Consider the following 19,289-nt stretch of genomic DNA (forward strand, 5'->3'; position numbering starts at 1 on the left):
AAATGAAATGTACCTAATGGAATCACTATTATGGGTAAGAATTCCAGTCATGATGTTAAAAGGTAGCACCTGACTTCTTCTAGCTTCTTATACTAAAATTTAGAGTAGAGAGATAAACTAAAGAACAAACCATTCGTTTTCAAGTAGAATTTAGAGAAAACACACAGGGAACCCAGAACTGTCTTTCCAGCCAGCAGAGGAATCTCAAAGAAAGACATCAAGATGAAGATCAGATCCGGAATGCTGTCAAGAAAACATGGCTTTGGGGTAAAAATGAAGCCAATGTTTGGGAGAAAAACTCTGTGTTAAGATCCCAAAATGAGTTAAAATATTTTTCTTAAGTATGTTTCAGGAAGACATAAGACCTCCCAAGGATTTTAAGGATAACAAGTCTTGGAGATACTATTAAATAGGATTTCTAGGAACCTTAAGGGTTTCGTCATTCAGCAGTCCCACACAGTAATGGGACTTAAGACAGACAGCAAAAGGCGTAAGTGAAAGATATTTATAGATATGGCTTTTGCCTAATGAATTGAATTATACTGATGCATAAAACACTGACAGAGTTTTTAGTAGAATCCAGCCTAGATTGAAAGGGATGTGAACAATATAAAATAAAAAGAGGCCTTTATAGCCTCAAATGTCTATGGGCAGTAAACTAAAATGTGAACATGATACAAATGGCAAGGTGGAGCCACATGCTGCAGATAATCATTTTCAGGGAGCAGGCCTGGGTCCTAATCAAATAATGGCAGGTAGGGCTGGCTGGTTTACAGAATTGTTACGAACTAGAAGCAACTTTTATGTACCTTCTTTTTCACTCTAGGAAAAAAAAAATGTCTGTTGAAGTAATCCCACCATTGAATGTCAGATGTGGTAGTGGTAGGAGACAGATTGATCTAAATGAACTGTAATAATAAAAAATTGCATCTGAGGAGCCTCAACTGTATCTGGTTCTATTTAAATAATGAAATTATGTAGTATGAACTTGATCTTACAAGTCATTTGAGGGTCTCGGAAGAGAGTAAGTTCATTTTGCCTGTGTGTTATGTGCATAAACAATTTACGGTCAGAAGGCATACAAGTGTAGTTTTCAAAAATGGTGGCAAATTCTTTGACATTTCTCCCATCAAGAAATCAGGTCTAGGTCTCTTTCACTTGAATCTGAGTGCTCTATGACAATGTAACTGATAGAGTATACCAGAAGTAATATTGCGTGACTTGTGTGGCCATTATAAAAGATCAGGCACCTTGTTTCCTAGATAACTTGGTCTTGGATTTCTAAGTCATAATGTAAGAAGTCTGAAGACTCCTGTATGAAAAGCCCAAGCCACATTGAGAGGTCACCTGCAGGCACTTTGGTTGATAATCCCAGCTAAGCCATTCTTAGTTTCCTCTCAGCACTAGAACCTGGGTAAAGAAACCTCCAGATAGTTTTAGCTATAAGCCAATGCTTTTGCAGAATCAAGCAATTTCCACTGTGGCCTGTATGAATTCCTGATTTGCAAAATCCATGAGCAAAATAAAATGATAGTTCTTTTTCACCACTAAGTTTGGAATGGCTCAGAACATACCACTAGGTTGGAAATGGTTTATAGTCAGAATAGAATAAACTCTTAATGTTTATAGCTATATAGAACTATAAATCCCAAGCATATTTACAAATAGAACAAAATTAAATTCAAATGAAAACTAGTTTAATATATCATTTTTCTGCAAAATAAGTTAATTAATTAATGGTCAAAACATGAGTTCCACATACTAGATGATAAATTATACCAACAATATTATTTTTCTTTAATTACTATGCAATTGTTATTCATGAAACACAATGTCAACTTATTTTACTTCAATTCATTTAGCCATATTGGTTACATGTTATGTCTTCCTCTCCTTTTCTCATTAAAGAACATATCACCATATTTTCATTTTCATGATACCAAATTAAAGCTTTTTAAACTGTAAATTATGACTGAAAAAAGTTTTGTCTTTTACACTTAGAGAAACAATTAAACATGACTTTAATAACATACATGGGATGGTGGTTTTCCAGCATATTAACAAATTCAATATTGTAATTTTCATTGCTAACAGAGTACTAACAAGATTGTAAACATGCAAGCATAAGCATTGAAATTGTATTTTTGTTGCTTATAATTGGTCTTTCAAAAGACCCAGCATATGCATGAATATGGTGACAGATTCAGTTGATAAACAATAGTCTGCATATGCACTTTAGTATCTAATTACACCACATGAATCTAAAAACAAATATAGTAATCTATATTTTTGACATGTCTAGACGGTACAAAACATAACTAAAATTGTTTTACAATGTATTATTTTTATTAAGATTAGCCAGCCTTTTATTAAATGCTTACTATCTGCCTAGCTCTGTAGTAAGAACTTTGCATAAATTCATATTTGGTTCACCTGATACTTTGGGGTAGATATTTTTATTATATCCATTTTACAGAAAAAGAAACTAAAGCTTAGGGAAATCATGTAACTTGCCAAATACATAGAATTGGTATGCAAATACTGTAGCAGATTTGGAAGCAGTATGGTCATCTAGGCTTTCTGATTTTGAAATCAAATTTCCTTAGCAATTTGCAGATTAAATTTTCATTTCTAACCATTTGCTTTCATGTTCAGTATAAATTATTTGCATATACAGAGAATACTACCTACATTACTTCTAATTAATCTATAGGTGTAATGTCAAGATTTTATGGTTTTCATCATAAAGCATTTTAATTGTATATCATTGTCTGGTAATCCATTTGTCTTAAAATTCTAGTAATTTTCACATCAACAGCTGATACAGATTTATGAGTGAATAATTCTCATTAATGCAGAAACAAAACAAGAATAGAGTGTCATGTACATTAACTTGAGAATGTATTTTTGAAATGTTTGTTATTTTTGTTTCTTGAAGTGATAGGATAAAGAGTTAGGAGTGGAGAATAAAATATAGTTAAATGAAGGCTCAAAAAGACTAGGCAAAATCTGCATTTCAAGAATATAAGCTCCCGTGGCTTCCCTTTCAAGACAAGGAATACAAAGGAACATAATTATAATGAATATCCCAAGGTCACTGTTAGAAGACTTACTGCCTTATTAATTTATCCTATTTTCACCAAAGTTCAATTTACACAAATATAGATATAAATCAGTGACTAAGATTAGTCATAAAGTAAGAGTCTGTTGTTTACCAAGTTTCGACTCTTCGATTATCCTCTTGAGTCTCTGTTCAGACCTTATTTATTTTAGGGACTACTTTATATTTTTTAGTTCATGGCTCCTGATACATTAAATTTTAAGTAATTATTTGTGATGAGAATAATGGGAACTTTAGTTTTCCACAGATTTCAATAAATTGTGCTTAACATATATTAATAAATTTCAAAGACAAGTATTCTGATTTTATACAACCATGTTTTTCATGGGCTAGACTGAGTTGTTATAGGAAGTCTTAACATCCTTATGATTACTCAGTTTTACTGAATTAAGATCTTCTGATTTGATTGCTCAGTATTAGTCACTAAGTACCAGATGTACAGCCTAGTAATTCCCATAAGTCAATGACATCATTTATGAAAGGAAATTATTGTTTACTACATTCATCGTCTTATACTTTTTGTACCATATATTTTAACAATAGCTTTCTAAATTTAGGGAAATTATGTCACAGATCTACTCTTATTTGAAATTCCTAAAATTAAGTTATTTTCACTTTCACAGAGCATGAAACATTGATTTTCATTGTCTATGCAGCAGATAATCATCAAAGTAGCATTTATCTATACTCTGACTACATTCTGTAACTATAAAGTAATAGAAAGTATTGATTGGATTCTCTTGAATTTCTGATTTTTAAAAACGCACACATACATTTATGAAAGTTACTGAAAGCTATATACATAGGTTCAAAAACTTTAACATTCATCCCTTAAGTGCATGTGAAATAGTAAAAGCAAACATTTTAAGAAAAATGTAATTCACAAGACAGTAACTTGATATTTATGAATCTCACTGGCCTAGCAATTTTTCAAGATATTTTCAAATAGATTAGCTACATTCAAAGACTTTAAACCAGTGGACAAAAAAATAAATTTTCACATTAAGACAAGAATGGCAATAAGAGTGATTACTTGGGAAAATTCATGTTATTCATCTGAAAACTGATTTATAAGCCATACCAAATAAGTTAATTCTATGGGCTAATTCTTGAACATTAATTCTTCTGATACTTGGAAAAATAATTGTAAATATTTAATTTGTTAATATAATTTTAGAAATTTGATTTTATTTCCAAATAATAGTTAAAAACAATAAAAATTTTATGGTGATTATTTCCATATTCTGTTTACACTTTTCTCATATATTAAGTTGACAAACTAAGTGTCAAGCTGTGTAGGCAGGAGAGCGTGTCTTTCTTTACACGTTAGAAACCTTCAATAGTATTTTAAAAGAGGCAAGGGTATATTGAGACATTTAATTTAAATAAAACACAAAAACTATGCTTTTAAGCATAATGTAATGTAAAAATGCATATAAAAGCATAATATAATATCAACAAATTTAAAAAGAAAGAATTATGTTTTATGATAGTATAAAATGTTCCTACTGAAAATGCTTTATAATTTTAAAATGCTAAACTACTTAGAAAAAAATATAGAGCTGTAGAATTTTTAAAAATTAAATGTAGCATGAATTATGTAGCCCAAGTAGAATACAGAGATAGTCTTCTCTTTTATTCTCCCATTAGAAACTCACATCATATATAGTATTTCAGATTGAGATAATAGTAAAGTGAAAATATTTGCTATTTATCATTATAATTTACAAATTAAACAACATAGTACTATTAGGAGAAAATTGGAGAACCATGGCTTTTTCCTTTTCCAGATAACTTCAATAACTTCTGCCAGCCAACAGTCAATTCCAATGGATCATTTAAACAGTCTATGACTACTTTACATTCTTAGAACCCTGTCCAGCTCTGCAGTCTGGCAAAATAAGTTATTTCCCCAGTGATAACAAACTGGGAGAATGACTGGAGAGGTTTTGCAACAGGGCCAAGATCTCACAGTGTTCCTCTCTTTAAGTGGGGTCTAGGAGAAACCCAGATTTCCCTCAACAGATAATCATTGGTAAGAACAATATCCTGTATAATGAGGCCAAAGTGACTATGTAGTAGGTGGTGAACACTTAACTCGTTAATGTAGTTTGAAGAGTGGGTGAAGTGGTTTTTTAAAAGATGAACTTTAATTTATTGAAAATTCATTGGAATATCTGTGACAGATAAAGTAATCAAAAGATATCTAACAAAAGTTAATATTATCTAGAAGGAAAAACTAAGAAAACATATATGTAAATACTTTCCACAAAGAATGACATCTTAACTGAAATACTTGCAAGTGGGAAGACATAGGAGAAAAACAGACAATTGTTCTTGCATCAGTCTAATTACTACTGCAAAAATTAATATTCATTTTAGCATTTCCAGCTCCTTCTTACAGGGTCTATATATTTAAAATAACATATGTGTATCACAGTGCTCAGTCTGTGAAAGTATTATAGTCTGGCTGACAGAGATTTTACTCTTCCAGGGGAAAAACAATACTTTTACTGCTCAAAACAGTATTTGGACCTTTTTTACTCATTTAAATGTCTAAAACAGGAAATAAAATTTTAAAATATCTTCTTGTTTTCAAAAGCTTCTCAGAAATCATAGAGTTAAACTAAAACAACAAATGTTAAGGATAATTTGGTTAAAGAAAACATTACATTTCATGAGTTAAAATATAACTCCCAGCTTCTTAAAACAGAAATCTATACTCTTGCCAAGATCATTTTATACTCTGTCACGTACACATTAGTTTGTTTTTGAAAAAATAAGAAAAACTTTTCTGTTATTTTTATAAAGACATTTACAACTCCTGTAATATTTCAACCTGCCAATTGCAAGAAAATTTAGTAAAGCACACCTACATAATTCACATTTTGATAAGAAAATCTGAAATATCTGTTTGCAGTAACTATCAATGGCATGCCCAGAAGCTATGCTGTCATTCTGAATAGATCTGTTTGACTTATCACTTAAAAGTAAGGTAAGTTCCCTAGGATCAAACACATACAGATGTTTAAGACTTATGGTACAAATTAGAGGGGGAAAATGGTCTTAAAAGAGCCAACCTGTTTAAAATGCAAACTTGTCTTTTAAAAATTTTCTCCTGGAGATTCAGCTCTCACCGAAGTTTTGTCTACATTGGTAATCATTCTCTATGAGATTTGCCAACGTTCACTGTCTATCCCCAATGGAAAGAAAGAAAATGGATGTTTTCCATCTGCAGCAAAATAGAGTCAAAACAAATGCATTTAAATTGGAAACATTTGTGGCTAAAAGAGCTGTTCTCTATGAAAACATCTGGTTGCACTTTTAAGTCATTGCCAAATAAACGCATGCTGGAAAATCTATTTTATGCCACACATGGTCACCCATGTAGATGTAGCCTAAACCTGTTTTTGTTTGAGGTCAACACCCTATTTTAGGAAGAAAAGTACAGGTTTGTGAGTGTGTACTGATTTTTTAACAATACTGCAGAAATGGCTATGGAAGTTTGAACATGTCTACTTTCTTCCAGATGGGGAACAGAGTAGGACAGACGTGCTTTTGATGGTTCTCAGGTAGACAATGCAAAATTGGAAATAGTGATGGTTGTGGGACAGATCAAATAACTACTTACTTGTGAACAAAGACTGCTTGTGGTTTCTGATTTCAGCTAGCTCTGGCTGTTATTTTTTTCTTATTTACATAGACTCAGATAACTGAAATGACCTGAAGAGATGGTATTTCAGAATATTTGGGTGACCACATTTATTTGTTATGGTAAGTAACCCCCAAATACCAGTGGCTTAACACAACAGACGTTTGTTTTTCACTCAAGCCTATTGCAGATGTTACTGTTTGATGAGTAGTTTTCAGCATTGTCATTTAGGGACCCAAGTTCTTTAAATTGTGTGGCTCTCCCAGCAAGTAGGGCTCAAAGATCACTAAAGATTGTTCTGTGTCTGATCATCACAGAGTGTTAATAGGCTCATTCTGGAGGTTTTTAGGTGACAGGCCTGGAATTGTATACAGCACTTCCACATTCACTAACCACACATAAAGGACTCAGATGTAGCCGTGAATCAGGAAGAATAGGATATGGGTAGGATATGGGTGTTGGTGAATGCAAAGTTACCTCTGCTACACAGAGGATTCTGAATACATAGAAAATTCTTCAAATATTAAAACGCCACACTTTGTATTTTGTTACCTATATAATGCAATTGTCAGATAATGTCATAGTAGCTATTTTACAAATGTTACTGACCTTTGCCTCTTCTTATCACAAGGGATATTAGCTGCCTAATAAAGTAACCCTCAGACATGTTTCTGAAAGTGTCTCACTGGCACTCATGAAAGACACTTGCTATTGTCGTACTACCTTTTGTCTGCTAGGCAGCTTCTGGGTATCACTATCTCTCCTTTTTATTGTACCACTTCCAATGAAACCTACCATCTCCCAATGAATCATCTGCAAGATACTGCTGTGTCTAAACAGAATATGCACATTTGAAGGGAAGACAGCATAGGCCCTTGGGATGTCCAGTTTACACTAAGTACTGTTGCAAAATGTGGATGAAGCTGTTAGATGTGGCTCCAGGCATTGATGCTTCTCTCTCGGAAACCTTCCCCCTTCTCCTTCACCTTCTTCCTGTAGCCCTTCTCTATATATGTCTTTGACTTGTCTTAGGATAAGAATTGTCTTAGGCTATCATAAATGTCTGAGCATGTCTAGGCATGTCTAAAACCTTTACACTCAACCAAGCCTGCATATATATGGTTATATTTAATCCTTGCAACAAATCTAAGAGGTAGATCTAAACTATTATAATTATTATTGCTTCTATTTCTCTAATGAGGGAACTTAACCTCTATGAAGTTAAGCAGTTTGTCCAATCTAGCAAAATTCTAGATCAGTTCTCCAAATCTAAAATTCAGGCTCTTAAACATTGCACTATTTTGCTTCCTTTAAGTTTCAGACAAGGCCTTTTACATTATTTTCATTAAATATGCCTCAGTTTTACATATTTCTCCATTCCTTTTCTCCTCACTAAAATGTCTGTCACTCATTTTTACTGAAATTGGTGATGTTTAACTTAAAACAATCCCACGTTAGTGCTTTAATAGTACTCACTGAATCCTGGGTGGCAAATTTATACACGAATAATAAATGAGACATCCTGTATAGAATATAGGGATGGGGACTGTGTACTCAAAGAAGCAGCTACTGTTTAACTCGAGCCAATGGTTGTCATTTAGGAATGCATACTATGTATTGCCAAATCTTATGATTTTCCAAGGGAAGCTAGGAATTTGAATTTTTATGTGAAAACTTCTGATTTTAATTATTATCATTTTGCTCACTTTTTTCTTGGAAGGAAAATGGATTTCTAATCTGTAATACCCAAATATGGTCTCATTTGACACCTTATTATTATTATTATTATTATTATTATTGTCGAGATGGAGTTTCGCTCTTGTTGCACAGGCTGGAGTGCAATGGCATGATCTTGGCTCAGTGCAACTTCTGCCCCCTGGGTTCAAGTGATTCTCCTGGCTCAACCTCCTGAGTAGCTGGGATTACAGGCATGCGCCACCACGCCCAGCTAATTTTGTATTTTTCGTAGAGACAGGGTTTCTCCATGTTGGTCAGGCTGGTCTCGAACACCCGACCTCAGGTGATCTGCCCGCCTTGGCCTCCTAAAGTGCTGGGATTACAGGTGTGAGCCACCGCGCCTGGCTGACACTCAATTATTTTTATAAGTAGGAAATAAAAAGGCTGCATTCTTCGCGTTTGGTTGTACTCTAAATTTCATAACCATTATACATTTAGTAAGTCACTCACACTTTCATTTATTCACTCATTCATTCATGTAATTCATACATTCACATATTATTCCATTATTAACTGAATTCCATATTGTATGCAAGACATACAATATGATGATGAAAATGAATGATCTCTGCTTTCAAGGTGCTCATAATTTGAGATAGGAAAGAAATACATCAACAGGCAATTAAAATGCTTTTGAAGGGAGTGCAGTGATAATGGAAGGAATAATTAACTCCATCTGGGGATGGTATTTAATGATGAGTGGGAGTTGCCAAAGGAAAAAGACACAGAAAGTGCAGTATACATAACCTAGGTGGTTTAGAACAATAGGAAGAAGTTAAAAAAAAAAATCTAAACGTTCTATACTGCTTGAGCAGAAGATGTTATTGGGACTAGTGGAAAACCAAAATATATAGATTTATGAGAATATCTTATAGAACACATTATATTGCTAAATATGAACATTGATCATATGATCACATTATTAGCATATTATTCATATGTATATGTTTGGCTATTTTCCCCAAATACATCTTGAAATGCATAGACACCCTAATAATCATCCTCGTATACTGTGAGAATTGTCACAGTGCAACCAATATACATGTATGCACTTCCTCATTAACATATTAGCAAATGGGTCTGATGGCTGCTTGCCTTAGAATGTTTGTACTAAAATTAATATGTAATTGAACTCTTTTTAAAATCAGAGTATAAATACAATGTCAACAATTAGCCTTGAAATCTTAGATATATATGATTGAAAACATCTTCAGTTTATATTGTTTTTAATAGTTTTATCAATATGATATAACATTTCTAAGCAGACTTATATTTCCAATAAGAGAAACTGTATAATTCACCCTTCAAAACAGTCATTTTGAGAGTGAAAGAACACTTGGTAATTATGCCAGGATAGAGTAGATGGTCATCTTACCAATAATCACAGCAGTAATTGACAGAAAGTATGTTTCAGACATCTACAAGTTTCTGTAAATACTCATTGGAAAAATATGAAATCAGAAAATAACTAACACTAGTCATACTGGGCTTGTGCCTGTAATATTTAAAAGAAAGGGTGGATTTTCTCACAAAAAAATCAAATATAACTATATTTGGTATCAAGAAAATATCCACATATATAAAAAGCTATAGGATGGTGGGGAAAATTTTGGTGAAGTTTTAAGGAGAAGGAAAATAGAAATATACGGTAGGCTGTATGGTATTAATGTAAATGTGTCAGCCATTTAAAAGGACGAGTTGAAAGGTGAGCTACAGGATATGACGAAGATTTGATCACAAAACTATGTCAGAGACAAGTAGTACTTGTGATGTGGAAATGTGACAACTCAGATAGCAATAAATATAGATAGGTATAAATTATATTTTACTAAAATAAGAGGCTTTATTATATATTTATTTTGTCTTAGAGGATTCTCAAGAAGGTAAAGGGAGTAAGTAGGGTGAGCTGCTATCTTGGATTTGAATCTGCAAGAACAAGGATTAAGTAAAGTTAATGCCATTTGGAGAAAAGTTAGCATGCCATCTTAATATATATGATGGCCAAGGCAGAAAATATTGAGTTTGATCAAAGACATCTCCTGTGTATTATGGATTTCCCCATCTTCAAGGAAAAGGCTTCACTGGTTAAAATTCCCTTGACTGAAAAGAAAGGGAGTATTTTAAAACTATGCTTATCAAGATGAGTTCCTTTTCAAGAAGGAAAAAGGCAAATTAGCTGTAAGACGTGGCTTCTTAGAATACTTTATAATGTTGAAAATGAAATTAAGAAATGATAATTTCCTGCTAATATCACACATAATGTGTGTACTATGTGCCAGACACCATACTTAGCACAACCTATATACCTATTTTACAAAAGAGAACAATGAGACTTAAAGTCAACATTTATTCAAATAATATAATAGACATTATGAGATACATTTTAGGTTTTGTGACTGTAGCTAGGACTCAAACCTAAGTATCTCTGAATATGATTATTAGTAGCCATTTTGTCTTTCTTACAGAAGTATCCAAACAAAAGTTAGTAGAAAATAAAAGGTCAATGCTATCTTACCCTGTTATCATGTAAGTATAATGTATACCTCAAGAGGATTATATACTACTCTGAAGCAATCAACTTCCATTTGCAAAATAACCAAGTACAGTTTGGGACATTGCATTTAAGAAATTTACAGATATGCCTTTCAAAAACATGCATATATTTTGGAGGGCATCTGAGATTATATCAGCTAAAAAAGAATTACAGGCTTAGTAATATTTAACCTAGAGAATAGAACAAATGAACAATTAAGTAAAACTGTGATATTCCTTTTCAAATTCACAAAACAATGAAAATAATTGCAATGAAGCTTTTTAAAGGTAACTCCAAAGAGCAAGATTAAGATGATAAAAAGGAAGATAAAGAGGCAGTTTTCACTCACAATGCAGAGAAAGACAATGGGGTTTAAAATTTTCAATAGTTCTGAGCCAAGGGTGTCATATGCCTGTTGTCTATGTCATATATATACACAAATATGAATAATTTTAAAATATAAACATATAGTATAAAATATGTAAATAGGTTTATATTTATATATAGGTAAATTATTTAAAAACCTGTGAGGAAATTGATTTTATCTTCATTTTAAAAATAAGACAAGTGAGAGGTTTGGAGAAGCTATAAATAATAGAGCTGCTAAGAGGCTAGCCGTCTTCCTGTTCTGTTCCCCATCAAACCATATATATAAATTGAGTTCTCCAAGAATGGAGTGAAATGTCCAACACACCTTCCTTGTAGTCTTGATTTTTTAATGTGCAAATGAGAATGTTAGAAGTGACTGTTATAATTCTTTTTTCCATCTCCAAACAATGCCACCTTGCCTCATGTTCTACTAGATTCATTACGCATTACAGAGACACCAAATTGACAAAGATTGTGTTCATATGTTCAGGCCTAATTTGTAAGAGTATTGATGAGTTATTTTGTTATCATAACCTTGGGAATTTGAGGGACGAGTATAATTAACTTTGATCCTTTAAAACTGCCTACTTCAATTTCAGCAAAACTTTGTTCAATTTTCATTTTGCGACAGATTGATTGGGTGTGATCCATATACTGCTTGATAACTAAGAATTCAAGGCCTGACTACTTTTCCAAACTGCATACATTATTAAACCTTGAAAAGAACATTTTAAGAAAGCAAAAAGAGAAAAAAACTCATTTACCCTCAATTTTCCCCTTCATTCCTCATCTGTCAACATAAACACTCTATTAGGGAAAAACAAAACCAAAAACAGTGCTTTTCAAACTGGATACCTTTTTTCATTAGAGGTAAATTAGCAGCAATTTTTTAAAGTTTCGCTTCTTTTAAGTGTTTGGGGGCATTTTAGAATAAAAAGTTATTGAAACCCACTGACCAACCAAATAATAAGCAAATACCTGAACGGTCTTATAGCACTGCTAAAATACTGTGGTCCTAAATAAACATATCAACTGGGAGAAATACAATGTTTCTTATTAAACTTTCTATATCTGTTAGTTTGATATCTTATACAAAAGAATTCATATAATGAATGGGAATTTGCCCCAGTAATAAGATTATATAATAATTCAGAAAGCATAAACTACCATTTTCTCCAAGGGTTACTTAAGCCTTTGGTTCAAAAGAGCTTGAGTTCCCCATGAAAGGTCTGTACTTTTTCAGGCACGCAATCAGTGACTCAGGATGAGTAATAGGGCCAGGCATCTCCTTTCCCTCCCCTTCTCTCCTCTGTTCTTTCCTGCTTCACCAGAAAATACAAATTAATTGACTGTTTTTAGCATGCCCTTCTGTTGTTTATCTTAGCTCTTGACATTCAAAGATGCTTTAAAAATCTATGGCTATTTTATAACTAGGCTATATTTTAGAAGGAGCTAACAAATAATCAATGAAAGGGAAAAATATTGTTTTATGACTTAATGTTTGAATGGATATATTACTTACTTATATTTCATTTTTATAATGTTAAATAGAGATGTTAATACTTGCAATACTTGGTATAAGCGTACAAATTTATATATATATGCGCACATACACAGTTCTGATTTGGCTGCCCTGGCTTCTTTTTGTTTCCTAATCTTAAAAATCTGTAAAGGGCACTCATTTTTTCCTCAGTTAATAATGTGAAAAAGACTACACTGACATGGTTAGATTCCTAGGACTCTCAGTTCTTTAGGGATGGACTAAATGGCTGGTTTCATTGCTTACAAAAGTGTCTGACAGTTCTGACACACACACACACACACACACACACACACACACACACAGGAGGGGTCTTCAAAAAGTTCATGGAAACTGTATATTATGACAAATCAATGCATGGATTTCAAAATATTTTTGCATCAAAATAATTGCATGCTAATTTGCTATAATATACCTGAACAGGACCTAGTTTAAGGCACCGAAAAAGATAATACATCAGTTTGAAAAGAGCCCCTATAAGAGCAGTGTGAATTCTACCAAAATTAAAGCAAAAACATCAAATATATGGTGAAGTTTTAGTGTAAGAATTGTGAAATCATTGATGCTTTCCAAAAATTTATAGGGACAATGCCCCAAAGAAATCAGCAGTTTGCAAATGGTAACTCATTTTAAGAAGTGATGAGATGATGTTGAAAATGAAGCCCAAAGTGGCAGACTATCCACATCAAATTATAAGAAAAAAAGTAATCTTGTCCATGACCTAACTGAAGAGGACTGATGATTAATAGCACAAACAATAGCCAATACCATAGACATCTCAATTTGTTTACCACACATTTTGTGGAAAAATTAAAACTGAGTAAAACTTTCACTAATAGGTGCTAAAACTGTTGTGCCTGGATCTGCTGCAGACAAGAACAGAGCTTTTAATGAAAATTTTTTAAAATTGGGATCAAGAAGCATTTCTTCAAAGAGTAGTAATAGGAGATAAAATATAGCTTTACCAGTGAACCGAAGACAAAGAACAATAAAAACAATGGCTACCAAGAGGTGGCAGTGGTCCAGTCAAAGCAAAAGCAGATCAGTCAACAGCAAAGGTCATGCAAGAATTTTTGGGGGACGCTCAAGGCATTCTGCTTATTGACTTCCTGGAGGGCCACAGAACAGTAACATCTGCTTGTTATGAGAGTGTTTTGAGAAAGTTAGCTGAAGCTTTAGCGAAGAATTCCCCGGGAAACTTCACCAGGGAGTCCTTCTTCACCACTACAATGCTCCTTCTCATACCTCTCTTCAAACAAGAGCAATTTTGTGAGAATTTTGATAACAAATCATTAGTCATCTACCTTACAGTTCTGACTTGGCTCCTCTGACTTATTTCTGTTTCCTATTCTTAAAAATCTGTAAAGGGCACTCATTTTTTTTCCTCAGTTAATAATGTAAAAAAGATTGCACTGACATGGTTAAATTCTCAGTTCCTTACAGATGGACTAAATGGCTGGTATTATTGCTTCCAAAAGTATCTGGAACTTGATGAAGCTTATGTTGACAAGTAAAGTTTATATTTTTATTTTTAGTATTTTAATTCCAGTTTTCCATAAACTTTTTGAAGTTCCCTCATATATATCTCACATACATACAAACACACCTATTATATAAACATACAAATCTCTAAATCTATCTGTCTGGTCCTATGTAGAACTATGAAATCTGTGTTAGAGGCATTCCAAAATTTATTTCAATATCATAAATCAAATCCTTACACTTTTCTCTGAGCCAGGTTTTATAGGAGACTGAATTCAGAAAGAATGTGATGCAAAATCTTTGCCATAGTTTGTCCCTTACGGTTATTCTTCCCAATAATGATTGAAACTGACATTCTTCCAGTTACTGAAAATGCCTCCTTGAAGAAAAAAAAAAAAAACTACTACAACCCTTCCCTGAAACCTTCCCTAAAACTGTTGACATAGTAGTGAGTGTACATAGACAACAGATATTATAATTTAAGCAATTGCATAGTATGTTAAAGGATGATAAATTCTATGGAAGAAAATAAGATAGGGAAAAAGGAATGGGAAAAAAAGAGGAGTTCCTACTTAAATCAGATGATGCGGGTAAATTTCAATGAGAAAATGATAATTGAGCAAAAATTAGAAGGAGGTGATGACCCAAGACATATGAACATCTAAGGGAAGAATTTTCCAGGCAGAGAGAATGGTCATTTCCAAGAACTTGGGACAGCAGTGTGTCTGGTGGAACATACTTGACAAAGAGCTTGGGATTTTAGTATTAGATTCTAAGAGAATATACATGCTTAAGACTCAAAGGGAGTAAAACTCGTGACAGAACTTAATCCAGAATATGATAGACAAAATCTTGTTTATTCATTCATTCAAAGGCCAATTAGATATATAACAAGCCTTTTCTTGTCCTCAGCACTGGAAACACCAACAGAAGCTAGACAAATAGGGAAAAATTCATGTAAACAGAGTGTCACACTCCATAGAATAAATGCCATAGGAGAGTACACAGAACACTTTTGGGTAATAGTAGAGGGAGGGAATGTCTAAGTATCCCGGGGAAGTCATGAATGCCTTCACTAAGGAAGTGACATTTGATCTGGCTCCTAAAGAATTTGTAAAGTTTCACAAGAAAGTAATGAGAGAGATGCATTTCTGGGCATAGAATCATATCTGTAATGGAAGTATGGAAGAGAATATGAAAAAGCATTGAATTCACTGAATGTATGGTACATTAGGGGGAAAAGAAGAAATGAGTAAAATGTAAAATACTGCATGCGAAGTGGTTTGGACTCTCTCTTCTGTAGGAAGAAAGTTTTAGTATAAAAATGACATAATCAGGTTGAATTTACAACTATTTGATGGTGGATATGGAGGATGGATTGCACCATGCTGGCAACCATCTCCAGTTACCAACCATTCATAAGAGGTCCCTGTATATATATGTGTAAAGATGCTTTAATTCTTCAGGGAAAGCTTTATAACATTACATAGGAATCTTACTGCTAGTGTTGATGGAGAACAGAACTCAGAATAGGATAGGTTACTTCCGAAAATATTCAAATCACAATCCCATGGGGGTATTCAATATGAGGGTCTACAAAATTCCATCCTAGACTTTGAGTTATTTAATGAGGTATCCTAAGTAACTCTAAAGTAATATAAAATATTTGTTGAGTGTTTCTCATATATCCTGTATTGTGCTAGTTCGTTCTATGCATTACCTCATATATTCATAACAGCTCTGAGGTAGTTATTATAACTTTCCACATATTATAAATGAAAAAAAAAGATTTCCAGGGGAAGTTAAACTATAGATAAAATAGCTTTTTAAAAAAAATCTGGTACCTTTGATTGCAAGTGTGATGCTTTACCACTTCCCTGAAAATGTGTAAGACTTTGGAGTTTGTAGCATTCTGCCATTAAGGCATAGCACACATCTGAAATGATTTCTCTTCTACAGGTTTTGACCTGGGGCTGGTTTATGCATTCACAAAATATGTTTTGGTGACTAGAAAAATAATGAGTTTCTTGTGGCAAGAAATGTGAAGGGTCTGAAATTTTGCCTTACTTGCAAGCTGAGAGGTTGATTTCCCACAGGTTCATGTATACTGGTACAAGACATAAGACTTTGGGGTCAGATACACAGGACATTATTATTATTATTCACAGAAATTGCAGAAGCCAGAGTGCCAGCATTCACACTGGTTCCTTCAGTCCCAAATCCTAAAAAGTAAGGCAGAGGGCCAAGTGATGCTTGCACATGCCATGGGTTGGGTTAGAGAAGAGGAATTTTGGGCTTAGGGAACGCCAATGTTTTATAAGGGACATTAAGTCTACCTGATCTTTGTCCAGGAAGGAGAGCTTATCCCACCATTTCTACTTTACACACTGGAAATCCCATGGAATTCTTGAAATGCAAACATTTCTGAGAACTTGACCTGGGTAATCTAAGCTAAGTTCTATTCCACTGCCATATGGAAGATTATTTTATTTTATCATATGTTTAATAAGACTATGTGGAATTTATTTTTATCAAAGTATAGAAGCTATCACTCTTTGGTAGTTTGTGATGCCACAGTTGAAGGATGAGTATGATTAAGTATATTTTTCTAGCACTGTGACTCCTTGAATCATATATACCCTTCTTTTTCTAAGCAGTAGAGAGATACTGTTGCCAAAATAATTTAACTTTTAACGAACTATTATGGCTGGATAATGCTCCAGGTCACCCTGAATTTCTTAAGGTTATGATGTAAAAATTTGTATTTTATCACCAAATGCAACTTTATTAAGTCAGTCAGTGGACAGACCAAGGAATTATTTCAACTTTTAGAGCCTATAACTTTAGATGAATTTTCAGACAAGCCATTGACACTACAACTGGAGATCAAGCAATTAACCTTAGCTCATCTTTGGATAAATATGACTTAAAGCAAGCATTAGAAATCATGAGGACATTCAGAAAGTAAACTGAGTAATATTCATGAAGTATTGCAGAACATTTGCCACACTGTGAAAATAACTTTTCAGGATTCTAAGTTAACATAAATGGAGTTAACAGGTAAAAAAAATCCCTGATCGTGGGAATATTGGCACTGCCACTATTTGAGAAACAACAGGTATGCAGCCAGAAGAACTTAGTGAAGGTGACATTAACCAAAATTAAGTAAGCGGTTGTGCTTCAAAGGATGATGATGTCCTGGAGGAAATGACATTGTCAAAGAACTTCACATTAAAGGAAATCTCAAAGATATTTTACAACACTGAAAGGGCAAATAATACAATGTGGGAAGCTGATCCAAACCTAGAAAGGAACAGGATAATTTGCTAAGGCCCAGAAAAGATCCTTGCTCCATAGCGGACAGCAAGCACTGTTTAAACTACTCCTGAAATATCCTTCTTAACAAAGAAATAAAACATTTTAATTCTCATTTACAGTGTATCAACTAAATATTTGTTATACTATTTCTATCACCTCTATCAATTTCTAAGCTATAATAAAATTTTTATGTTTTGACAAATTTTTTGAAAATACTGTAACAATTATGATTTTTCCTATGGATTATTAATATTGATTTACACAATTTCAGCTTACACAGGCATTTTTATAGTACTGCAATACTATATAAAGCAAGTACTTTATATGTATATATGATTATTTATGATATAAGTATATATTTCACATGCCAGAGATTGTTTTACAAGTATAAAGTGTTTAAGTATCTTTATATGTTCCTGACAACATCTCGTTTTTGGTACCCATTACCTCTCACATAGAAAGTTATAAATCTACTATTTGCTCCTCCATTTTCTCATCTTGCTAATCAACCCTCAGTGTCCTTCCATGTGAATCTTTCTGAAATGCATCTGTGGTCATGTTGCAGCCTTTCTCAAAAACGAATAACGAAAACCGCCTGTGAATTTTATTAAACAACAAATATTTTCCTGCTATCCTACTTTTGGTCGTGCTACCGTCTCCACCAATGCCTCGTTTCCCCCTTTTCATCTTCCATTTATTATATGAATATATATATTCATAAATGAATAAATTAGCAAATATTTACTGGTGCAATAGTTCATAAACATTAAATCAATCAGCATTTTCCAAAATGTGATTCTTATACACAAGGCAATGTGTTAAATGATCTATTTTGGTGCTAGAAGGAAATATTAGAACTTCTATTTACATTTATTCTTTTAAAATCTCAAATACAAGAAAAAAACTAAGCTTTAATATTTAAGTAGGTATTGGCATTCTTATGGCGTTCTCATGTCAAACATTCACAAGTAGAAGGCAGGGTAGGAGTTCTGCACGGACAAAGAAATTCTCCCACGCTTGTTCATGTTCAGCATATTGCAATCATTTAGACTTCATATAAATGCAGTTGAACTGGATTTATGTATTATATAATCTTGTTTAAACTAAATCTCTCTTCACTAAATAAAAAAGAAATTTAAATTCAATGAGGCCAGAATGAGGATAAAAAGGTTTGCGCGGAGGTAGTTGGGGCAAATAAATGACACTGGGCATGCTTACCTCTAGGGTTAGGAGCTAAAAATTGATCTACCCAGAAGTCAGCCAAACAACATTCAGAATTATTCAGAAGAAATCGTTGCAGTAAATATTTACATGCACTATTGTTAATAATGAATTTTAACTGTAATGTACATTTTCACTGGAGATTTTTTGCTCATGGTAGCACGAATACATCCCAGGTGGCAAAATGTTAAAATTTAGCACCCAGAACATGAAGTCAAAATTATACAATATTTTAGCAATGTTATAAATAATGTGTACGTTTTGAATCTGACAAAATTTTACCAATTCAGCAATAAATAAATAGCAAAAGACAGAA

General features: G+C 33.2%; 1 long non-coding RNA gene across 1 annotated transcript in view; it reads left to right on the forward strand.

Moving 5' to 3' along the window:
- Window positions 1-5,053: 5,053 nt before the first annotated feature.
- The window catches only part of LOC109027689 (uncharacterized), a 49,875-nt gene continuing 35,639 nt past the window's right edge, over window positions 5,054-19,289 (forward strand). The window contains exons 1-2 of the long non-coding RNA XR_002006713.3: window positions 5,054-5,156; window positions 6,042-6,116. This is a non-coding gene — a long non-coding RNA (uncharacterized lncRNA). The remainder of the gene's footprint in view (window positions 5,157-6,041; window positions 6,117-19,289) is intronic.

The sequence above is a fragment of the Gorilla gorilla genome, chromosome 6, assembly GCF_029281585.2.
Source record: "Gorilla gorilla gorilla isolate KB3781 chromosome 6, NHGRI_mGorGor1-v2.1_pri, whole genome shotgun sequence".
Lineage (NCBI taxonomy): Eukaryota > Metazoa > Chordata > Mammalia > Primates > Hominidae > Gorilla > Gorilla gorilla.